Genomic DNA, 20869 nt, shown 5'->3' on the forward strand with positions numbered 1-20869 from the left:
AAATAGCTCTTAATATAAACACACATAGGAAGTGTGTTTCTCCCCTGTGTTGGGATTCGTCTGGTGAGAGGGCTTTGCTTGGTCCCGAGGTTGTTCAGCAAACCGCCGAGAAAGTGCGGGAGATACGGCAGAACATGTTAGCCGCTCAGAGCCGACAGAAGAGTTATGCAGATGTGAGGAGACGTGAGCTGGAGTTTGCAGTGAGTGACCAGGTTCTCCTCAAAGTATCACCCACAAAGGGTGTTGTTCGGTTTGGCACTACAGGGAAGCTTAGCCCGAGGTACATTGGGCCTTTTGCTATCACAGCTCGAGTTGGCAGTTTGACTTATCGCCTACAGTTACCGGATTCTATGAGTGGTGTGCATAATGTCTTTCATGTATCTATGTTGAGGAAGTATCTGTGGGATCCAGAGCATAAGATTGATCTCGAGCCTATCACAGTGGAGCAGGATCTGATTGTAGAGTGTCGCCCAGTGCATATTTTGGACTCGTCAGAACGAGTCATGAGGAGGAGGATGATCAAATATGTGAAGGTCCTATGGACTAATCAGTCGGAACGCGGAGCGACTTGGGAACTTGAGGAGCAAATGCGCAAGAAGTACCCAGAGCTCTTCGAAGCTGGTGAGTTCTACTTTATGGTGTAAGTTTTGTTGTTATGGAATAGTAGAATTCGGGGTCGAATTCTTTTGAAGGAGGGGAGAATGTAATGCCCCAAAAATCATATAAATAAGTGTTGATCGAACATTTTAAAGAAGATGCAAAAGGTTGACCTTTTGACCCGTCACTCGGATGGACGATCGAAGACAACAGATGCATAGGGCTTGTCAAAACGATTCCATTTGACCACTCACATGTTATGTTCGGACTTCGAAACATGCTGCGAATTGGACGCTTGAGATTCAAAGAGAAAAAAAAGAGACCATCCTTTTCTTCTTAACCCTAGAGCCCTACTCTCTCCTTCCCCACAGCAGCAGCCACCTTGCCTTCTTCTGTACTTCACGTAGAAGGAAGAAAGAGGGGGAAAGAAGAAAGAAGGGGGAGGAGATCAGGAGGAGGAAGAAGGGGGTCGGTGCCCCTCTCACTTAGGTAGGAATTCCTCTCCTATTTTCCTTGTGCTGAGCTCCTCCCCATCCCCTCTCATCTGCATCTTGTGGATTGTGGAGCTGTTGGTCTGTGCAGCAGCAAGGAAGAAGGAGAAAGGGAGAAGGGAAGAAGAAGGGAAGGAGAAGGAGGAGAAGAAAGAGGAAAATCCTGAGCTATTGTCAAGTTGCTCATGGTTGCCCTAGGTGAGGATTCTCCACCCTAATCCCCTCCTTTTGGATTGATTTTTGTGGTTTAGATCTCGAGTTTAGAGGGGGCTTAGGTTGAGGTTTCGTTGAAATCTGTTTCGTCCTCGTTCTGAAAACCTTATCAGTCAGTTTTGTGCAGTCCCTGTTCAATGTCGTTTTTGGGCATGTTAGCTTCTGAAATATATTTTCCCACCATGGACAAAGTTGTAGGAGACTTCAATAGCTTTCTTTTGGCACCAAGATTACCCTCATATCATCTGTAGTTTGAGATATATCATCATTTCAACTTGCCTGATTTTCTCTGTCAAGAATCTGGACAGTAGTAGATCAAACCAGTTTTTTTGCCCTCATATTGGAATATTTTTAGGATTCGATCTGAAGAAAAGTTGTAGAGTTTTTCATAATCTTTCCAATGGCGTAGAGAACGTTATCATAGGATGAGTAGAACTCCAGTTATGGCCTCTTAAAAGTTGGTACCAGAGCCCTCGGTTTAGATTCTAGGCGAAATAAGGTTTAATTTGACACACTTGCACATGTAAGATGGGTAGAAGGGTTGTTTATTTTATGCTTACTCTGCTATGCTTGTTCTATCTTGTGTTTATGTTCTACTTGAAGTTGATGTATGCATATGGTTTGTATGTTGTGTGGCTGCAGCTATGCCACCTAAGAGGTGGAGTCAGGCTCAGGCCACAGCGAATGATTGTAATGCACAATTGCTAGCGGCGAAGCAGAATGAGCTGAGGACCTTGAGAGAGGCTAGGAATTAGGATGCTCCTATTCTGGAGCAGGGTGCTATTGCTGTTGAAGGCCCTGCTAGTGGTGTTTCTGTAATCCAGTGGATTGGGATGAAGCTGGATCATTTTGATGGCAGTGGCACTCCAGTTCAGGCTGCTGATTGGTTGTCCTACGTGGAGGACAAGATGGAGGTCTTTGATGTGTTGGCTCAGGACCGTATTCGCTATGGCATTCAGTTGTTGAAGGGTGAGGTCCACATCTAGTGGAATGGAGTGCAGTCAGCTCACACGGCTGCACATGGACCATTGACTTGGCCTGATTTTGTTAGGCAGTTCGAGAGGAGGTTCTACCCAGTGACCTTTCTGGACAAGATGACGATAGACCTGCATAGCTATGTGCAGGGTAGGAGGACAGTGTCTGAGTATGAGGTGGGCTTCAACCATATTGTTCGTTTTGTTCCGCATGTGGCTCATGATGAGGCAGAGAAGGCGAGGTAGTTCCGCCAGGGCCTCAAGCCTTCAATCCGCCACACTTTGGGTGCTTTTCCGGTGGTGGACTTCCGCACCATGGTCGAGCAGGCCTTGGGTGTGGAGATGCAGGAGGCGTACACTGAGGAAGCGCGCAAGTCTGGTGGAGATCAGACACAGGGTCAGATTGACAGGAAGGGCTGTTCTGGTGGTCCTATTCATAAGAAGGGCAAGTTCCAGCGTCACCAGCCTTACCGTGGCAGTTCGGGACGTTCTCGCACTTCACAGGGGAGTACTACACAGTACCGTGCCATCCCTAAGCCCGGCATGGGGATGGTTTGTTTCCGTTGTGGAGATGCTCACCGTAGGAGTGAGTGCCGGTGGTCCGGCAAGTGCTCTATCTATGGTCAGGACCACAAGGACATGGTTTGCAGGAGGAATGCCAATGGCAAGATTTGATGGGAGCCAGTGACTTCGTTGAATTCTGGTGGCACTGTTCAGATGATGGCCGTTACTTCTTCTTTGGTGCCTCTGTCCGCACCTACACCGCAGCAGTACTTGCCTGCGATGTTCCCTCAGTAGTACCTGATGATGCCACCTGCTACACCGATGGCTTCTTCGACACCTCAGTTTGGGGCATTTCGACCGCCTCAGACTGCTGCTTCTTCAGCACTACCTATACCATGGGGTTCTACTCCATTTGGCTATGCTGCCGGAGCTTCTTCTTCTGGTGCTCCCGGGGCATATGTTATGCCCTCTTCGGATGGTAGAGAGCGTGGAGATGTGGTGACAGGTACCATTTTAGTTGATTCTTTTGATTCACATGCTCTTTTCGACTCTGGCACTAGCTTCTCGTTCGTTTCGGACGTCTTTGTTGGTCGTGCTGGTCTTTCTGTACAGAGGATTAGTCGGGCGGTTGTGGTCAGTTCTGTTAGAGGTTCTATATCCAGTTTTTCTATCTGCCCTTGTTGCGTTATCTCCCTTGCGGATGAGGATTTTGTTGCTAATATCATGGTGATTCCTTTGGAGCCTGTTGATGTTATTCTTGGCATGGATTGGCTTTCTTAGTATCGAGCTGTTATCTCTTGCTTCTGGAAGACAGTCTCTTTGCAGGCACCGTCTGGTCGAGAGGTGGTTTTTCAAGGGAGTGCTATGAAGTACTCTCTCTCGCTGTTGTGCCAGTTGTTCCCTAACCGCTGGACGCGAAAGTCTGGTATTCTCTTAGCTATGGTGGATGGTCAGGATGCTGCTTTGTGAGTGGAGGATATTCGTGTGGTTTACCGCTATCCTGATGTGTTTCCTGATGAGCTTCCAGGTTTGCCTCCTGGAAGAGAGTCGGTTTTTCAGATTAAGTTGGTTCCTGGTACGCAACCTATCTATAGGACTCTGTACAAGATGGCTCCAGTGGAGCAGGTGGAGTCAGTTGGATGACCTCCTTGCTAAGGGATTTATCAGGCCGAGCACATCACCTTGGGCTGCTCCTGTTTTGTTTGTGGAGAAGAAGGATGGCACCAAAAGGCTTTGTGTGGATTATCGAGACCTTAATCAGGTGACTATCAAGAATAAATATCCTTTGCCTCGTATTGATGTTCTCTTTGATCAGTTAAGAGGTGCTAAGATGTTTTCTAAGATTGATTTGAACTCTGGGTATCACCCGATAAGGATTAAGGAGGAGGATATCGAGAAGACTGCTTTTAGCATGAGGTATGGGCATTATGAGTATGTTGTTATGTCTTTTGGACTAACAAATGCCCTTGCTATTTTTATGGAAGCCATGAACAGGATGTTACATGAGTACTTGGATATCTTTTTTGTGGTGTTCGTTGATGATATCTTGGTCTATTCTAAGTCTGAGGAGGAGCATGAGGTTCATCTCGCCCTTGTTTTGGATGCTCTTCGGAAGAATAAGTTTTATGCTAAGTTGAAGAAATGTGCTTTCTGGCTTTCTGAAGTGAGTTTTCTTGGCCATGTGATTAATCAACATGGTTTTACTGTGAATCCGAAGAATGTTGCTTTAGTGGTGGAATGGCAAAGACCAACTAATGTGACTGAGATTCGGAGTTTTCTTGGGCTTGCTGGTTATTATTGGCGTTTTGTGCAGGGTTTCTCTATCATTGCTAAGCCGATGACCAAACTTACTGAGAAGGGTGTTCCTTTTATATGGGACGATGATTGTGAGGCCAGTTTTCATACTCTGAAGGATAAGCTAGTTAATGCCCCTATTCTTGTTTTGCCCGAGAGTGGCAAGCACTTCACAGTGTATACAGATGCTTCCCGTGTTGGACTTGGTTGTGTGCTTATGCAGGATGGCAAGGTAATTGCTTGTGCCTCCAGGCAGTTGAAGAAACATGAACGGAATTATCCCACACATGACCTAGAGTTGGCTGCGGTGGTTTTTGCATTGAAGATATGGAGACATTATCTCTATGGTGAGTCATGTGATATCTTTACTGATCATAAGAGTCTCAAGTACATCTTTACTCAGAAGGAGCTAAATTTGAGGCAGTGGAGATGGCTAGAGTTAATTAAGGACTATGATCTAACGATTCAGTATCATCTGGGAAAAGCAAATATGGTGGCTAATGCTCTTAGCAGGATAGGTGTTCCTAAGGCCGCTATGCCTTTGGTTACAGACTTGGATCGTATGGGTGTATCCTTTTGTTTGACAGGGATTGCTTGTGAGGAGACTCAGATGCTCATTCAGTCCTCTATTCTTGACCGTGTGCGGGAGGCTCAGCAGCATGATCGTTTGCTATAGGAGGTTCGTAAGAGGATTGCAGAGGGCAGGCCTAGAGAGTTCAGTATTGATGAGCAGGGTGTTGTCCGTTTTAGGGGATGTCTCTGTGTGCCCCAGAAGTCAGAGGTGAAGACAGATATCTTGAGAGAGGCTCATCGGACTCCATATATAGTTCATCCTGGTGAGACTAAAATGTATAGAGATCTTAAGCAAAGTTTTTGGTGGAAGAGGATGAGAGTGGATATTGCCAAGTATGTGGTAGCTTGTGGTGTATGTCAACAGGTAAAGGCCGAGCATAAGAGGCCTGCGGGGTTGCTTCAGTCTTTGGAGGTTCCCGAGTGGAAATGGGAGCATATCACTATGGACTTTGTGGTTAGTTTACCTCGATCGCCTCGTGGGCGGGATGCCATATGGGTTGTGGTGGACAGGCTCACTAAGTCCGTGCATTTCATTCCTCTGAAGATGACGAGTTCAACTCAGGATTTGGTTCCCTTGTATATTAAGGAAGTGGTGAGATTGCATGGTGTGCCTAAGTCGATTGTGTCAGATCGAGATGCCAAGTTTGTATCGAAGTTTTGGCAGAGTCTTCAGAGTGCTATGGGCACTAAGCTTTCTTTGAGTACTGCTTTCCATCCTCAGACAGATGGGCAGTCGGAGCAGACTATTCAGACTTTGGAGGATATGCTGCGCGTTTGTGTCCTTTCTTGGAAGGGCAGTTGGGAGGATCACCTTGCCTTAGTGGAGTTTGCCTATAATAACAGTTATCATGCTAGCATTGAGATGGCTCCATATGAGGCTTTGTATGTGCATTCTTGTATGAATGTTCTGCTGATGTGTGATTCATAATCAGGTGGTGGTGCTTCTGATCGTGTTTGAAGGTTGTCGGTTGTATCAAAAAAGGCAAGTAAACGTAGTGGTTGCTTTGCTACTAGCTTTAACTTGCTATTCATTCTACCTCCACCTAAATTATATGTTCAGAACCATGATCCATTTAATATGAACTGATTAATTGATGTTTTTGATGAGGTGAGGCATGATTACTTGTTTATATGTGGTTATGTTGCCTTATGCTCTCATATCCATGAATATTGTTATTATTGTGGTATATGTGGTTGATGAAGGCTATAAGGTGATGTGGTATTTACAGTTTCATATGCATTCATTTGCATTGCACCTCATATGAAGTAATATGTCGCCGTTTGCTGGCTGCGACTTATACCGGTACACGCCGTACGTTACCCGAGGAGGGGTACAGTGCAGCTTTACACCTTGTTGGGTGTAAAGGCAGTGGACATGCATTTGCATTGCATTTGCATTTTGCAGTATTTAATTGAATTATTTCCTGTTATTGAAGTGGATGTTGAGAAGCGAATGTTGGGTCTAACTTGGTTTATTTTTATGCTATTGTTACTATCTTTTAAATCGATATCTAATGAACTTGTAGTTTAAATAGCTTGTTAAAGCAGTTTGCTTGCTGAGATTTTATATCTCATACCTCTTAATAACATTTCCAGGTGCTTGATGCTTGCTTGCTTGGACAGGATGGGAGTAGTAGCACTTCTACACGTTATAATCACACATATTAATGCAATAGTGGTGTTGTAATAATAATGCAAGTGTTGGAGTTGTTTATCTCTTAGTGTTGCTTAGCGTCGGTAAACTTGTTTTAGTTTGCTTTGTTGGAGGTCAAAAATTTAATGCCTTAATGCATTGGTTTTGCTAGGATACTTATGTGTTGGTGTGCAGTTTTATTTATGCACCCTATATCTATGTTATTGTTTCCGCTTTATCTTATTTTAGAGGAGGTGCTACCAAAATTTATAATTTTGGTAAGTCAAGTGGAGTAGTTTGTAGTAACATTTCAGGCTTTCGCGGCGTCTAGGGTGTTACAGTGATTGACTAAGGGATGTTGGGCAAAAATAAAGAAGCAGATCTTTGTTGGTGTAGCAGCTTTATGTTGGTTGATTTGAATATGCCGTAATGATATCACTTATGATAAAAAAAAATCAACAACCACATCTTTCCTGCAGGTACTTTTTAGAGGAACATATTGGCTTCAACAATAGAGTTTGCTATAGAAAGAACACAACATCTTTTCTTGATTGTCATCTCTCTAAATCAGTGTAGCATGTTGTAAAAATAGCTCTTAATATAAAGACACCTAGAAATATTGTCTACATGATGGGTGATTGACTAAGGGATGTTGGGCAAAAAATAAAGAAGCAGATCTTTGTTGGTGTAGCATCTTTTTTATTGGTTGATTTGACTATGCTGTAATGATATCACTTATGATAAAAAAAATCAGCAACCACATCTTTCTTGCACGTACTTTTTAGAGGAACATATTGTCTTCAACAGTAGAGTTTGCTATAGTAAGAACACAACAACTTTTCTTTGATTGTCACCTCTCTAAATCAGTGTAGCATATTGTCATCTCTCTAAATCACGAGATGAGACACGTGATGTATACAGGTTCGGGCCCCGGTTAGAGTAATACACTACATCCTATGTGGGTGTAGCTGCTGTATGTTGAGAATCTTGAGTACAAGAAAGGTGGCTATCCTATTACAAGGAGCAGATGGATCTAATTTAACATAAGGCTAAAGTTGCCGGGTTCCTCCTGCGCTAGGGTTCTAGTTCCTCCCTCGAGTTGCTCCAGAAAAAGAAATCTCTCCATCTCTCTCTCCTTTCTTTTCCCTTTTTCCTTTTCTCCTCAGGGGGTCTGGGTCCCCGCCTTATATAGGGGCGATGTACCTACTCCTATTCAGCCGTAGTTGATATGGAGTTCTCTTCCTTGACATCCTAGTAGATAGATCTGTTCTGGATACAAGCCGTCTCGAGTTGGGTAACCAATCGAGACCTTCCTAGCATGCACTTCCTTGATTTCAGGCTTTTCAGGTACCGCTGATTCGGTTTCGTAATATCCGGAGTTGTTGAATGTGCATATGGTATACCTTGTCTGTATATGGTAAACTCCTTATATGTATATACCCCATAGTTAGATATTCAATAGTAGGCCCCTAACTCTGCTCAGGAGTAGAGGTTTCCATAAGTGCCCACTTGAATACTACCAAGTTTAAGCTTGGTCGGGTACAGTAGGTCATGCCTATAGTTCAAAGAGTTGAGCAAAAATGGATCCTTCATCAATTATCGAGTGGAAACACAGTTGGGTCGAGCGCCTTGCTACTAACCACACTCGAGACTCAGAGAAAGACTAAAAAACTCAGCTGACCAACTCCGAGTAGAGTTAAAAAACCATTCGAAATTTGAAGCGACGGGTATAGGAGCATTTAATGCAGCAGACGGGCGGGCAGAAACTCGCACGTCGTCATCATACCTCTTTTCACACTGATCGAAGCACCATAGAGGCAGGGGTGGCTGCCGAAGGAATAGTAAGTTTATGGGCTATTTACCAGTACTAACCGGAACTGTAGCAGTCATTCCTCGCCATCACTTCAAATTTTCTTGCGCAAGCCTTCGTTTTTCTCCGCCCAAACTCAAGCCACTGCCAGAGGAATTCAGATCCATGGATTCCAGATCTCCTCTGAAGACCTCTATTCCCTCCTCACCGGAGAAGCAGTCTGATATGGAAGGCGTTATTACCTTGCCCAATCAGCTTGACGAAGTGAGGTTCATGATCAAGGCGTGGACGACCTTGTCGATGTAAGAGTCACGGTTGGCGGATCTTGAAGCGGAAGGAATAGTTCCCAACGTGGTCTAGTCGAGTGGAGGCCGGCATCTGGTGAGAAATTTCCTTCCTGCAAAATCGAGCATGAGTTTGTGGTTTTTGAATCATTCCATTGTGGGTTCAATGTTCCTCCTTCCGGATTTCTACTCAACGCGCTTGATTGGTATCAAATTGAACTTCACCACTTAAACCCCAACTCCGTCACCATGCTTAGCGTTTTTGTCCACCTTTGCGAAACCTTCCTTGGCATTGAGCCAAGTTTAAATCTTTTGCAATAGTTCTATAAAATGAAATGGATTACAGAGAATAAATGCGTTGGGGGATGTGGCTTCCAATTGAGGAACAGAATGAAGAATTCATATATGCGGGTTCCCCTGATCTCCTCCTGGTCGAAAGATTGGAAAAAAAAACTTTGGTTTTATGTCTCCAAACCTGACCCTATTGTCTCTCCTTTAGTCTACAGAGGTCTCTTTCCTTTCCAAATTCCATCTTGGATGAAAGAACACTGTGAGTCCGACCACACTGCCTATTATGCCAATAGGATTGCCAGGCTGAAGCAATATGGCGTAACAGGCTGGCATGTGGTCAAAGATTTCATCAGTAAGAGATTGAGCCCTTTGAAAGCGCGGACGCGCTTAGTTTGGGAATACAGAGGGAATGAGGATAGATCCAGGGATGTGGCCGGATGTAAGACCTAGTTAACACTTTGCTGCTTTTGCCATTATATTCGAGCTGTTCTAAATGACTTTTTCTTTTTTTAGCTCTAAACTTGCAAGATGTCACTACCCAGCTGAACAAAGCTCTTTTCAGCTGAAGCACCAAAATGCGACATACTTCCCTACTCCTTAGCGAATCCTTGACCAGAGGTGGGGATTACTTTAATGGGAAAGCAATGCTGATTACCACTTGTTCGCGCTGACTCATATTTTTAATTATAGCCTCCAACCTTTCATCAAGAACATATCCTTTCAGGCAAAGTCCTTGATCTTGATGGGACTCCCTCCTCCGATGCTAGCGGTAAGGGGAAGAAATTGGCGAATCAAGAGGCCGAGGGGTCTCTTTGATCAAAGAGATCATCCTTGTCGTTTACTCCCCTGTATGATCCAAACCCCTTGAAGTGCAAGCGGAGAAGTTCTTTGGTACTAAAATTAAATTCTTCAGTATACCTATTATTTTACTTGTCAGATTATCGAGTAAAAACTTGTTGGCATTCGGTTTGAATGGGTGGCTTTCTTTTCAGGGAACAACGAACATATCTCCTCTGTCACCCCCTCGAGCAACCGCCATGCCCAATGACTCTATCCAAAAGGTAACTCCTATTGAGTTATCATTTTTCTCTTAGTCATTCTTCTAACGGCGAACCTATGTGGGTGCCTTTTTTAGGGGACGTCTGGCGCATCCTCACAATCACCACCTTGAGAGATCACCATGTCCGATGACTCGATCAAAGAGGTAATTTCTACCGAATCATTGTTCTTTACTTGGTCATTCTTTCACAGATTTACTTGATAGGCTTAAGATAACAAATAGTATCGTCTGCCCTTTACAGGCTACAAAAATACCCGGCTTCATCTGGCCCACGGGTCACTTCTCCGCCAACTCCTCCTGCCGGTTCGAGAATGAAGAAAGTAAATATCAAAAGGTCAAAGTCGAGCATAATTTCGTACTTCCCGATTGCGAAGTGGTCTGAGTGAGATCCCAATTTCAACTAGCAGTTTCTTTTTTCTTCCTCCCTTATTTTGTCAATTATAGACCATCAAAGGAGGCGAAAGACCAGACTGCAAGCAAATTGACCAGTCATCTGGATTTGACTTCTCCGATCAGTCTAGCTTCAGCTCCAACTCCTCAAATTAAAGATCTTGCCTCGAGCATGCCTAAAGAAGACCTGCAGCCTAAGGGAGCCAAGACCCTAATATCGATATCAACCAATGATCCATGTGTAGCAATAGAGATTCTCCTTCAAACCACAAGCGCTCAAACAGAAGTTGCTAAAGTGGACCACCAGGAGAAACTTAAAGCCAAGCGGGAGAAAATCGAACGTGAGTCTATCCCAGATCACAAGTGTGTGATTTGATCATTGGGCAACTAACAAAAATTACTTTTCTGTGTGCTTTCTCTAGGTCTTGAGTCCTCCGATAATAACATGGAAAAACTTCTCTCTGATGCGATGAAGAGAATTGACAATGACATCAAATATTGGGGAAAACTCAGGAACCAATTGAAAATCGCGAAAGCTAAAAGGAAGGTCATGGAAACCGAATGGGATGCTGCTGTCGCTCAACGGGACGCTGTGATTCTTGCACTTCAAGAGTTGAAGGAGCAGATGCTTGACCACATAACTCAATCGGCCTATGTAAGTCCCTCTACATTGCTTGGTAACCTCAAAAGCTACAACCCTGTGCTCAGCACCTCATTAGTGACAGTCGGGTTTAACTGTACATCTGAGGAAGCAGCACTTGTTTGAAGCATCTAGCCTGTGATTCCAGCCTTCATCGAATCATTAGGGCTCAGCCTTCTGATGATGACAGTAAGGAGAGTCCCTCTATCTGACGGTCCATTTGACTCAAATACCTGAAACTTATTCTATGGTTGAGGAATGCCTGTAATAGTACTATATTTTGCCAGTCTATTATGCTTTTGTCTGCTATTCCCTTACTGATGAAATAGAGTTAGCATAAGTAGATGCAATATCTGATAAGTACGTGTTGTCATCACTCTCGAGTTTAAATGATTATCCATCCGTCAGTACCTGAAATCTTAGCTAGGTAAGCATTAAATGCACGGCCCTCGAGCAACACTCAAGAAAACCGCAAGAGTAGGAAAAAATACTAGTACAAAACTAGAAAAAGAAAAAAGCATATTGACTTTTCTGTAAACTTTCACCGACTTGTGCATTCAATCAGCGTATGAACATGAACTCGATAAAAAGCACACACGAGATAAATTAGGACTTTAGAACCCTTTTGGCCGTTAGGCGTGAGATGTTTGACAATCTCGGTGCCGTTATGCCTCCTGAGGTGTAGTTGTCTGTCATTGTCCCGACATATGCATTCGTTGGTTCTATTCAACGTGATCAACACAGAACCAGATAAAGTTTTGCAAAAAAATGTAATTATAAAAAATATGGTATTATTATGTAGCCTCTGATTCTTTGGTTGAGGAAAAATTTACTCGATCGTAGAGTAGAAGAGGACGTACCTGTACCATTGGTGATGCATGGTGTTATAGCTCTCGACTAACTATTCGATAACTGATAGCAAGTGAAGAATAAAGCCGTAGCATCATAAGTATGTGATGTAGCCCCAGACTCTCTATTTGATAATAATCAAGAGTACAACATATGTGCCAAAATATACTTGGTGTGGCCCCTGTCTCTTCACTTAATGACTGAATTCGAGTATAAAGCATAGCACTAATAACATATCTTTTGGCTCTCTGGTTAACATGATAGTTAGACCAAGAGTGAAGAGTAAGAGTAAAAAACACATGATGTAGCCCCTGACTTTTCTATTCGATGACTGAATTGAGCAGAAAATAGAGCATAAGCATCAAAACGTATGACGTAGCCCCAGGTTCTCTGGTCGATGAAATAATCAAAGCAAAGAACAGAGCTTAAGCATCAATAACATTACTATCGGCCACACGCTCGAAAATATTAGTCCCCAAGTACATGGCAGAAAATATACCACGGTCATCAAGTGGACTTGAACGAGCAGGTAGGTGAGCATTAAAAACTCACTCCTGTTTGAGCTCGTTCTCACTGCAACCCTTGATTTGACGCATAATAATGACCGTGCATCCCTCTTTGCTGAGATTGGATGGGTCATAACCACTTGCCATCGCCTTGGCTTTTTTCGATCGAGGTGGCCTTGTTATCACACCCAGCATTACCGGATCTTGATAGCTCCGTTCACACATTGCTACCCATTCCCGCCACTATAACTAGAGGGGACTTGAGGCCATTTGTTTTTCACCCCATCTTCCTACTTTTCCCTTACAGCCTAGTAGAACTCGTAGAGCTTGAAGCCATGGCCTCCACTCCACCGTTGTCTCCCGAGCCTAGTTCAAAAAATAAAGAGATAGGACCTTTGACCCCCGAGGCCCCTCGCCATGGTTCCTCCGGGAGTCATCATTGTTTCTTCCGACGAGGAGGAATCGATCAAGAAGCCTAAAAGGAGAAAGAGCAGAATGTCCGTCGGAGGTTGCCAACCCTTCACCCGCCACCTCCAACATCTTCTTGATGCCAACGCCGTGGAACAATCAGCACAAGAGCCATCAACGTGAGTTGTGCAAGAGGGAGATGAAGAAGGTGGTGATCTTGATGAGATCATCAACAAGGTCACCAATGAGGTCTTGGGTGATGAAGCCACCAAACCTCTGATGGTAGAGACCATGCAGACGCCTTCTCCGTCGATAACCGTCGGATTGCCTTCACATCCTGTGAAGGACCACTTGGCATCATTTGCATCGGTCAGCAGCTCCAGTAGGGTCTTCACCTTGGCCATTCTCCCTAGCCCTTACGCTAGCCAACGTCCGGTCCTTGGCGCAATCAGCTGTCGTCCAAGGGATGAGTATAGAAGATCCCTCGACTCATTCAAGGGGAAGTAAAACCTGCATAATCTACAAGAGCTAGAAGGATCCTTTCCATCAACTTTGCACTAGCAACACAGGTTAGAAGGAAAAGAAAAATATGTAGTCGAATAAAATGTAATTGACCTACCTGTATTTTACCTTTTCTATGAATGAAGTTGTTGTAGTTGGTTAATGTTCCATGAGTGCTCGAGTATCTCACCGTTTTGAGTAGATAATTGTACTGATCCAGGTCGAGTGACTTCGACTACTATGTAGGGTCCTTCCTAGTTAGGTGATAACTTATGGCGCCTAGCATGTTTTGTACCTTTCATAGGACAAGATCCCCAACAGTGAGTTTTCTAGGCTGGATTTTCTGGCTATTGTATCTACGTAACACTTGCTGATACTTGGCCGCTCGAATAGACGCTCGATCTCGATATTCCTCAAGTAAATTTATATCATCTACTCGTAATTGCTCTTGCCCTTCTTTCGATTAACTTTCCACTCGAGGTGATCCGGAATGCAATTCAGTCGGGAGCACTTCTTCTGCTTCATAGACTAGGAAGAACATAGTTTCACCGGTGGCCCTGTTGGTCAAAGTACGAATGACCCATAGTACCGAGGGAAGTTCTTTCACCCAGCGTTTTGAGTAAGCTTTTAGCCTGTCGAAGACCCGAGTTTTGATGCCCTACAAGACTATACCATCAGCACACTAAACTTGACTATTACTTTGCGGGTGAGCTATTGAGGCGAAACATGTTTTGATGCCAAATTCTTCATAGAATGCAATAAAGGTCCCGCTTCTAAACTGGCTGCCGTTATCCATAATTATCCGATGTGGAATGCCTAATCAGGTAATTATGCTCCTCATGAATTTCTTGGCTGCTTCTGCGGTTATTTTTTTCTATGGGTTTGGCCTCTATCCACTTAGTGAACGTGTTGATAGCCACAAATAGGAACTTATAACCACCTTGGGCCCTTGGAAATGGTCCCAGGATATCCAAGCCCCAAACGGAGAAAGGCAAAGAAAGAGAAATTATTTGAGGAGCTTGGGCTGGTCGAGTGATCTGTCTTTCAAAAAATTAACAGCTCTCGTACTTTTTGACCATCTTGGAAGCATCCTGGAGGGCAGTCGGCCAATAAAATCCTTGGCAAAAACTTTTCTGACCAAGGTGCGCTAAGATGCATGATTACCACCTGAGGCATGGATATTGAGCAATATTTTATTGCCCTCTTCCTGAGTGATGCACTTCATCAAGATTCCATTACTCCCTTTTCGATAGGGCTTGGCATTTACCAAAGCATAAAGCTTGGAATTACGAGCAATTTTCTCTATTAAAGCATCATCATTAGGGATGTCTTGACCTTCAAGATAGGCTTGGTACAGAGTCATCCAAGTCGGGTCGCATTCAAGTAGTGCAGCGTCCGTGTCTGTGGTTTCTGCCTCGCTGACCTAGCCAGGCCACTGGTTGAGTTGGGTAGCATTTGTTCGCCAAACTATCATGACAGATGGTTTAAGGAGTTTCTCAACGAAGACTCCTATGGGTACTAGAGCTCGAGAAGAAATGAGTCTAGCAAGTTCATCCGCATCAGTGTTTTCACTCCTTCTAATGTGCATTACTCCTAGCCCTTCAAACTTTTGTTCGAGCTTTCGCACCTCAAGTAGGTAAGCCGCCATGTAGTTGTCCGAGCACTGGTACTCCTTTTGTACTTGGTTTACGACTAGATGTGAGTCCCCTTTCACAAGAAGTCACCTGATTCCTAGCTATATAGTTATGCGGAGCCTGTTCACCAGTCCTTTGTATTCTACAACATTGTTAGAAGCTTTAAATCTAATTGAATAACATACCTAAGTTCGTTGCCTGTTGGAGATATGAGCATAATGCCAGCCCTCGAGCCTTGAAGCATTAGCGATCCATCAAAAAAGAGCATCTAGTGGTCTTCGACCATATTTGGCCTGGTTTCTTCAATGCTTGTCCATTTGGCAATGAAATCCACTAGTATTCCCGACTTCACACTTGTGCGTGGTGCGTAGTTTGCTCGAACTCATTGAGTTTGACCATGTGCAATTCGTCCAGTAGCTTCCCGATTGCATATTACGTCCTTCAGTGGATATGTCGTCACGACGGTAATCCTGTGTGCTTGAAAATAATGTCGTAGCTTCCGAGAAGACATCAAAATGACATATAGCAACTTCTACACTTGCGAGTATTGTAGCTTAGCATCGTGTAGAACCTCGCTCATGTAGTAAACAAGCTTCTGGACCTTGGCCTTTTTCTCGAGGCATCCTCGTTCAATCGCCAGTACCGTGCTTACAACCAGTGGGGTGGCTGCAATATACAAAAAGAGCTCCTCTTTTTTCGTTAGACGGTGTAAGAATTAACGGAGATGATAAATACCTTTTTAAGTCCTGGAAGTACTGCTCTGCTTCTTCTTTCCACTCGAACTGGTCGTGTTTCCTCAGTAACTTGAAGAAAGGCATCCCCCGCTCGCCCATCCTAGAAATGAATCGACTAAGAGTTGCAGCATATTCCGTTAGTTTCTGAACTTCTTTTAGTGTTCCAGGTGACCTCATTTGGTCGAGAGACCTCGATTTTGTGTCGATTGGCCTCAATGCCTCAACTTGACACTAGGAAGCCGAGAAGCTTGCCGGACGAAACACCGAACATGCACTTCTCCGGGTTAAGCATCATGCGCTACTTCCTAAAGTTGTCAAACGTCTCGTTGAGATCATCCACCAATGCTTCTCCGGTTCTTGACTTAACAACAATATCATTGACATATGCTTCTACATTATACCTGATTTGGGACTGTAGACAATTTTGAATACACCGTTGATAAGTAGCACCAGCATTCTTTAAACCGAAAGACATCTTTACATAGCAAAATACACCAAAAGAGGTAGTAAAAGCAGTTTTCTCCTCATCCTCTATTCTCACGCTAATTTGGTGATACCCCAAATAGGCATCTAAAAAACACAGCAGCGCACAGCCTGCCATAGAGTCGACAATCTGGTCGATATGTGGAAGAGCAAAAGGATCCTTAGGACAGGCCTTGTTGAGGTCGGTGAAATCGATGCACATTCTCTATCTACCATTGGCTTTCTTTATGAGGACGAGATTTGCGAGCCATGTTGGATAACAAACTTCTCGAATAAAGCCCGTCTTTAGGAGTTTGTCGACCTCCTCCTGGATAGCTTGCTTCCTATCCTCCACAAATCTTCACTGCTTTTGCACCATAGGTTTGGCATCGGGTTTAACAACAAGTTTATGCTCAATCACCTCCCTAGGCACTCCACACATATTGGACGGTTGCTACGTGAACACGTCTCAGTTTTCTAGGAGGAAAGTGATGAACTCGAGTTCCTATTTAGGGTTGAGGTTAGCCCTAACCTTGACCATCTTGTCTGGTTCAGACGGGTCGAGGGGCAATGCCTTGATGCAACCATCAGTCTTTTTGTTGCTTGCGCCGTTGTTAGTTTCACCCTTATCAGTGTCGTTGGATTTAGAAACGCAGTGAGACTTACAAGCCTGGAATTCTTGACTTCGACGATGGCTTGATGCTTTTGACGCTTGGAGTTCACATCCTTAGATGTGGTAGCTGCTCGATTGAAGTGTTCGACCATTTTCAAGCTCTACTTGTCGCATTTGACTGCTGTATGTTGATCTCCCTTGACCGTTATGACCCCATTAGGACCTGGGATCTTGAGCGTCTAGTATGTGTAATGCACTACTGCCATGAATTTCCCTACATTGGGTGGCCGAGGATCACATTGTACGTCGTCTCAAAGTTCGCGACATCGAAGGTTAGCTTTTCTGTGCGGAAGTTATCGAGCGTGCCAAACGTAACTAACAGCTCGATCTGGCCAAGGGGCATGGTCGATGAGTTGGGAGTTATGCCATGAAAACTCTCGACTCCCAACTTAAGCTCTGACCTTTGGATCCCCATCTAAGGTTTTGGCGAATATTAGGTTGAGTGAACTACCCCTGTTGACTAAGGTTCGGGAAACCTTGATGTTGAGGATAGTTGGCTGGACCACAACCGGGTATCAACCAGGGTGTGGTACCACGGCTGGATGGTCAATTTGACTATAAATAACCGGCTCCTCTGACCACTTGAGATATCGAGTAGGCCTAGTTAGGGATAGGTTAACTTCTCGTTCGACCACCTTGTACTGCCTCTTTGATTCGTACACAGCGGATCCTCCGAAAATGTGTGCCAAGCTTTAGTGGGCCTCATGGAATTCGGGCTTGTCACCATCGACATTTAGCTTAGCCTGCTTGTTTTTGCACTCAGCATTGGCCTTGATCATTTCATCTAGTTTCTTCTTGAAGACGTAGCACTCGTCGAAGTTATGCTGGTTGGTCCGATGGATAGGGCACCACTTTCTGCCACCTAGTCTAAGGCCTTTGTTATCTCCAGTGTTGCACAACTTGCTCATGTCGACTGCGGCTATGGTCGTATCTGGACCCTTACACTTATCACTAGGTTTGTTCTTCTTTCCTCTGCTCTTCAAGAACTTGGGTTTGTCCTTGCCAGATTGAAGGTTCTTAAGATGCACATGGACTTCCACCCTCTTAGCACTCTTGTCGGCCAACTCGAAAAGCTCTTTTACCGAGTGGATCCTTTGAGTAGCTAGCTTCCCGAGTAGATCCGTGTCTTGGATGCCTCACTTGAAGACGATGATGACTGATTCGTGAGAAATATTCGGGATCGTGTTACGCCTGTCACTGAATTAGCGAATAAAATCTTGAAGGGACTCTTCATCGCCTTGGTGGAGCTGGTGAATGTCATTTTCCGTTCCTGGGCGCTCGAATGTGCCCTGGAAGTTGGCTATGAACTGAGCCTTAAGCTCTGCCCACGAACGAATCGAATTGGGCAGCAAGTTTAGCAACCAGGACCTTGCGGGTCCATCAAGGGCAGTTAATAGGTAATTAGCCATTACTCGGTTGTCACCACTGGCTGCTCGAATGACAATGGTATAGATTTGCAACCACTCGTTAGGATATATCTTCCTATCATACTTTTGGATGGGGCTTGCTTTGAACTTCTCGGGCTATCATATTGATCGAAGTTCATGTACGAAGGCTTCACAACCTCCGTTGAACTCTTCAGGAGGAAGTAGGGGTGGACTATCATGCCTGTTGTTTTGAACAAGGGAGTCACATCGACCATATCATTCTGGAGATCTCCTGATGCAGTAGCGTCGATCGTCCTCACGGTGTTCTTCCCAATGGTTATCTATTACCGTATGTAGATTGCGCCAATCATGTGGGATGCAGTTCCTCAGGTCCTCCTGGTTTCTACGTCTATGAATAGGGTAGTTGCAATTTGGCCCGCAGGTCTGCGCTCGAGCTCGACCTCCTGAACTTCCCATTTGCGATGTTGTGACTCTAGGATATCTGTGTTTGTGGCTCCTCGAACAGGTGCCTTGCTGGCTAGGGCAACCCGAGTTTCCAGGATTATTTGCTCGAGCAGTCTGAATCTAGGCTGCATTGAGTAGGTTCTTGAGTTGGTTGACATAGGGGTTAAGGAATTTGCTGGATCCAACTCCGGAAGGGATCTTAGGATCAGCTGAGCTCCTTGCACATTGGCATCCGGAGTACTGAAAATGTCACTGCCAAGGCCCGGTTGCGATTGAGCCGATGAAGCCTCGTGGTGACCGTTTGGAGGGAATTCGTCCCTTGGGCCGTGGGCTGCCGCTTGCGGAGGTGTGCCCATTGAAAGTCATCGTCGAAGACCTAGGGGCATCTGACCTCCTGGGCCTCGCCGGTGGAGAGTCGTGTCGGGTGCATGCAAGGCTCCAGCAGCGGATGTTTCCGGTGCTATCTCGGCGATGGTACCGTTGGTGGCGACTGCTACTGCTGGATCCTGGGGAACTCCCGTGCCATTGCCTACCATAGCGTTGGGATCTACCACCATTGGGTCAGGAGGTGGGGAATCAGCTCCTCTAGCCATGAACACGAATTGATCTATTTGGCTGCTTTGGCTATATTTGAGTCATCGTCGCCACCTTTATCGTTGTCGGTGTCCATGCACTAGAGAACGTTAGGATCCTTGGGATCCCACTCGAGATGTCCTACCTCATGGTACGTGTCCAATGGCCTAGACTTGAGAGTACCGGTGTGGATCAGTGCACCTTGATTGTCCCACAGGAAAACCATAGTTCCAAAGACGATCTCCGAACTAGCAGAAGGGGACTCAAAGATGTCCACCACTGACTCGAAGTGGTCGTAAAAGCCAGTGCCAAAGAATTTGACACGAAAGTGAACTCAAGACATGATTGATCCTGCAAAACAAAAGAAGGCCCCTACCTGGCGTGTCGACTATCGAAGATTAGTTCCAGATAATGTGTCCGTAAATTGACTGGGTACCTTCGAGAGTAAGGATTAATCATGAGATGAGACACGCGATGTATACAAGTTCGGGTCCCCGGTTGGAGTAATACCCTACGTCCTATGTGGGTGTAGCTGTTGTATATTGACAATTTCAAGTACAAGTAAGGTGGTTATCCTATTACAAGGAGTAGATCTATCTAACCTAAGACTAAAGTCACCAAGTTCCTCTTGCGCTAGGGTTCTAGTGCCTACCTCAAGTTGCTCTAGAAAAAGAATCTCCCCCCCTCTCTCTCTCCTTTCTTCCCCTTTTTTTCTTTTCTCCTTGAGGGGTCTGGGTCCCTGCCTTATACAGGGGTGATGTACCGACTCCTATTCAGCCAAAGTCGATAGGGAGTTCTCTTCCTTGACATCCAAGTAGATAGATTTATTTTGGATACTAGCCATCTTGAGTTTGGTAAACAATCGAGACATTCCTAGTATGCACTTCCTTGATTCCGGGCGTATCAGGTACTGCTGATTCGGTTCCGTAATATCCCGAGTTGTTGAATTTGCACATGGTATACCCTGTCTATAAATGGTAAACTCCTTATGCGTATATACCCCATAGTTACATATTCAATAGAGTTTGCTACAGAAAGAACACAATATCTATTCTTTGATTGTCATCTCTCTAAATCAGTGTGGCATGTTATCAAAATAGATCTTAATATAAACACACCTAGAAATATTGTCTACATGATGGGCGATTGACTAAGGGATGTTGGGCAAAAATAAAGAAGCAGATCTTTGTTGGTGTAGACGCTTTATGTTGGTTGATTTGACTATTCCGTAATGATATCACTTATGATAAAAAAAATCAACAACCACATCTTTCTTGCAGGTACTCATCAGAGAAACATATTGGCTTCAACAGTAGAGTTTGCTACAGAAAGATGAAGGGAGGGAACATATGCACAAGGTGTGCCAAAATTAGAGGTTGTTGTATTATAAATCTTTACCAAGAATGGGTAACGATTTAATCCACATTATGTGTAGGATGATTT

This window comes from Phragmites australis, chromosome 22 (genome assembly GCF_958298935.1).
Source record: "Phragmites australis chromosome 22, lpPhrAust1.1, whole genome shotgun sequence".
NCBI classification, from domain to species: Eukaryota; Viridiplantae; Streptophyta; class Magnoliopsida; order Poales; family Poaceae; genus Phragmites; species Phragmites australis.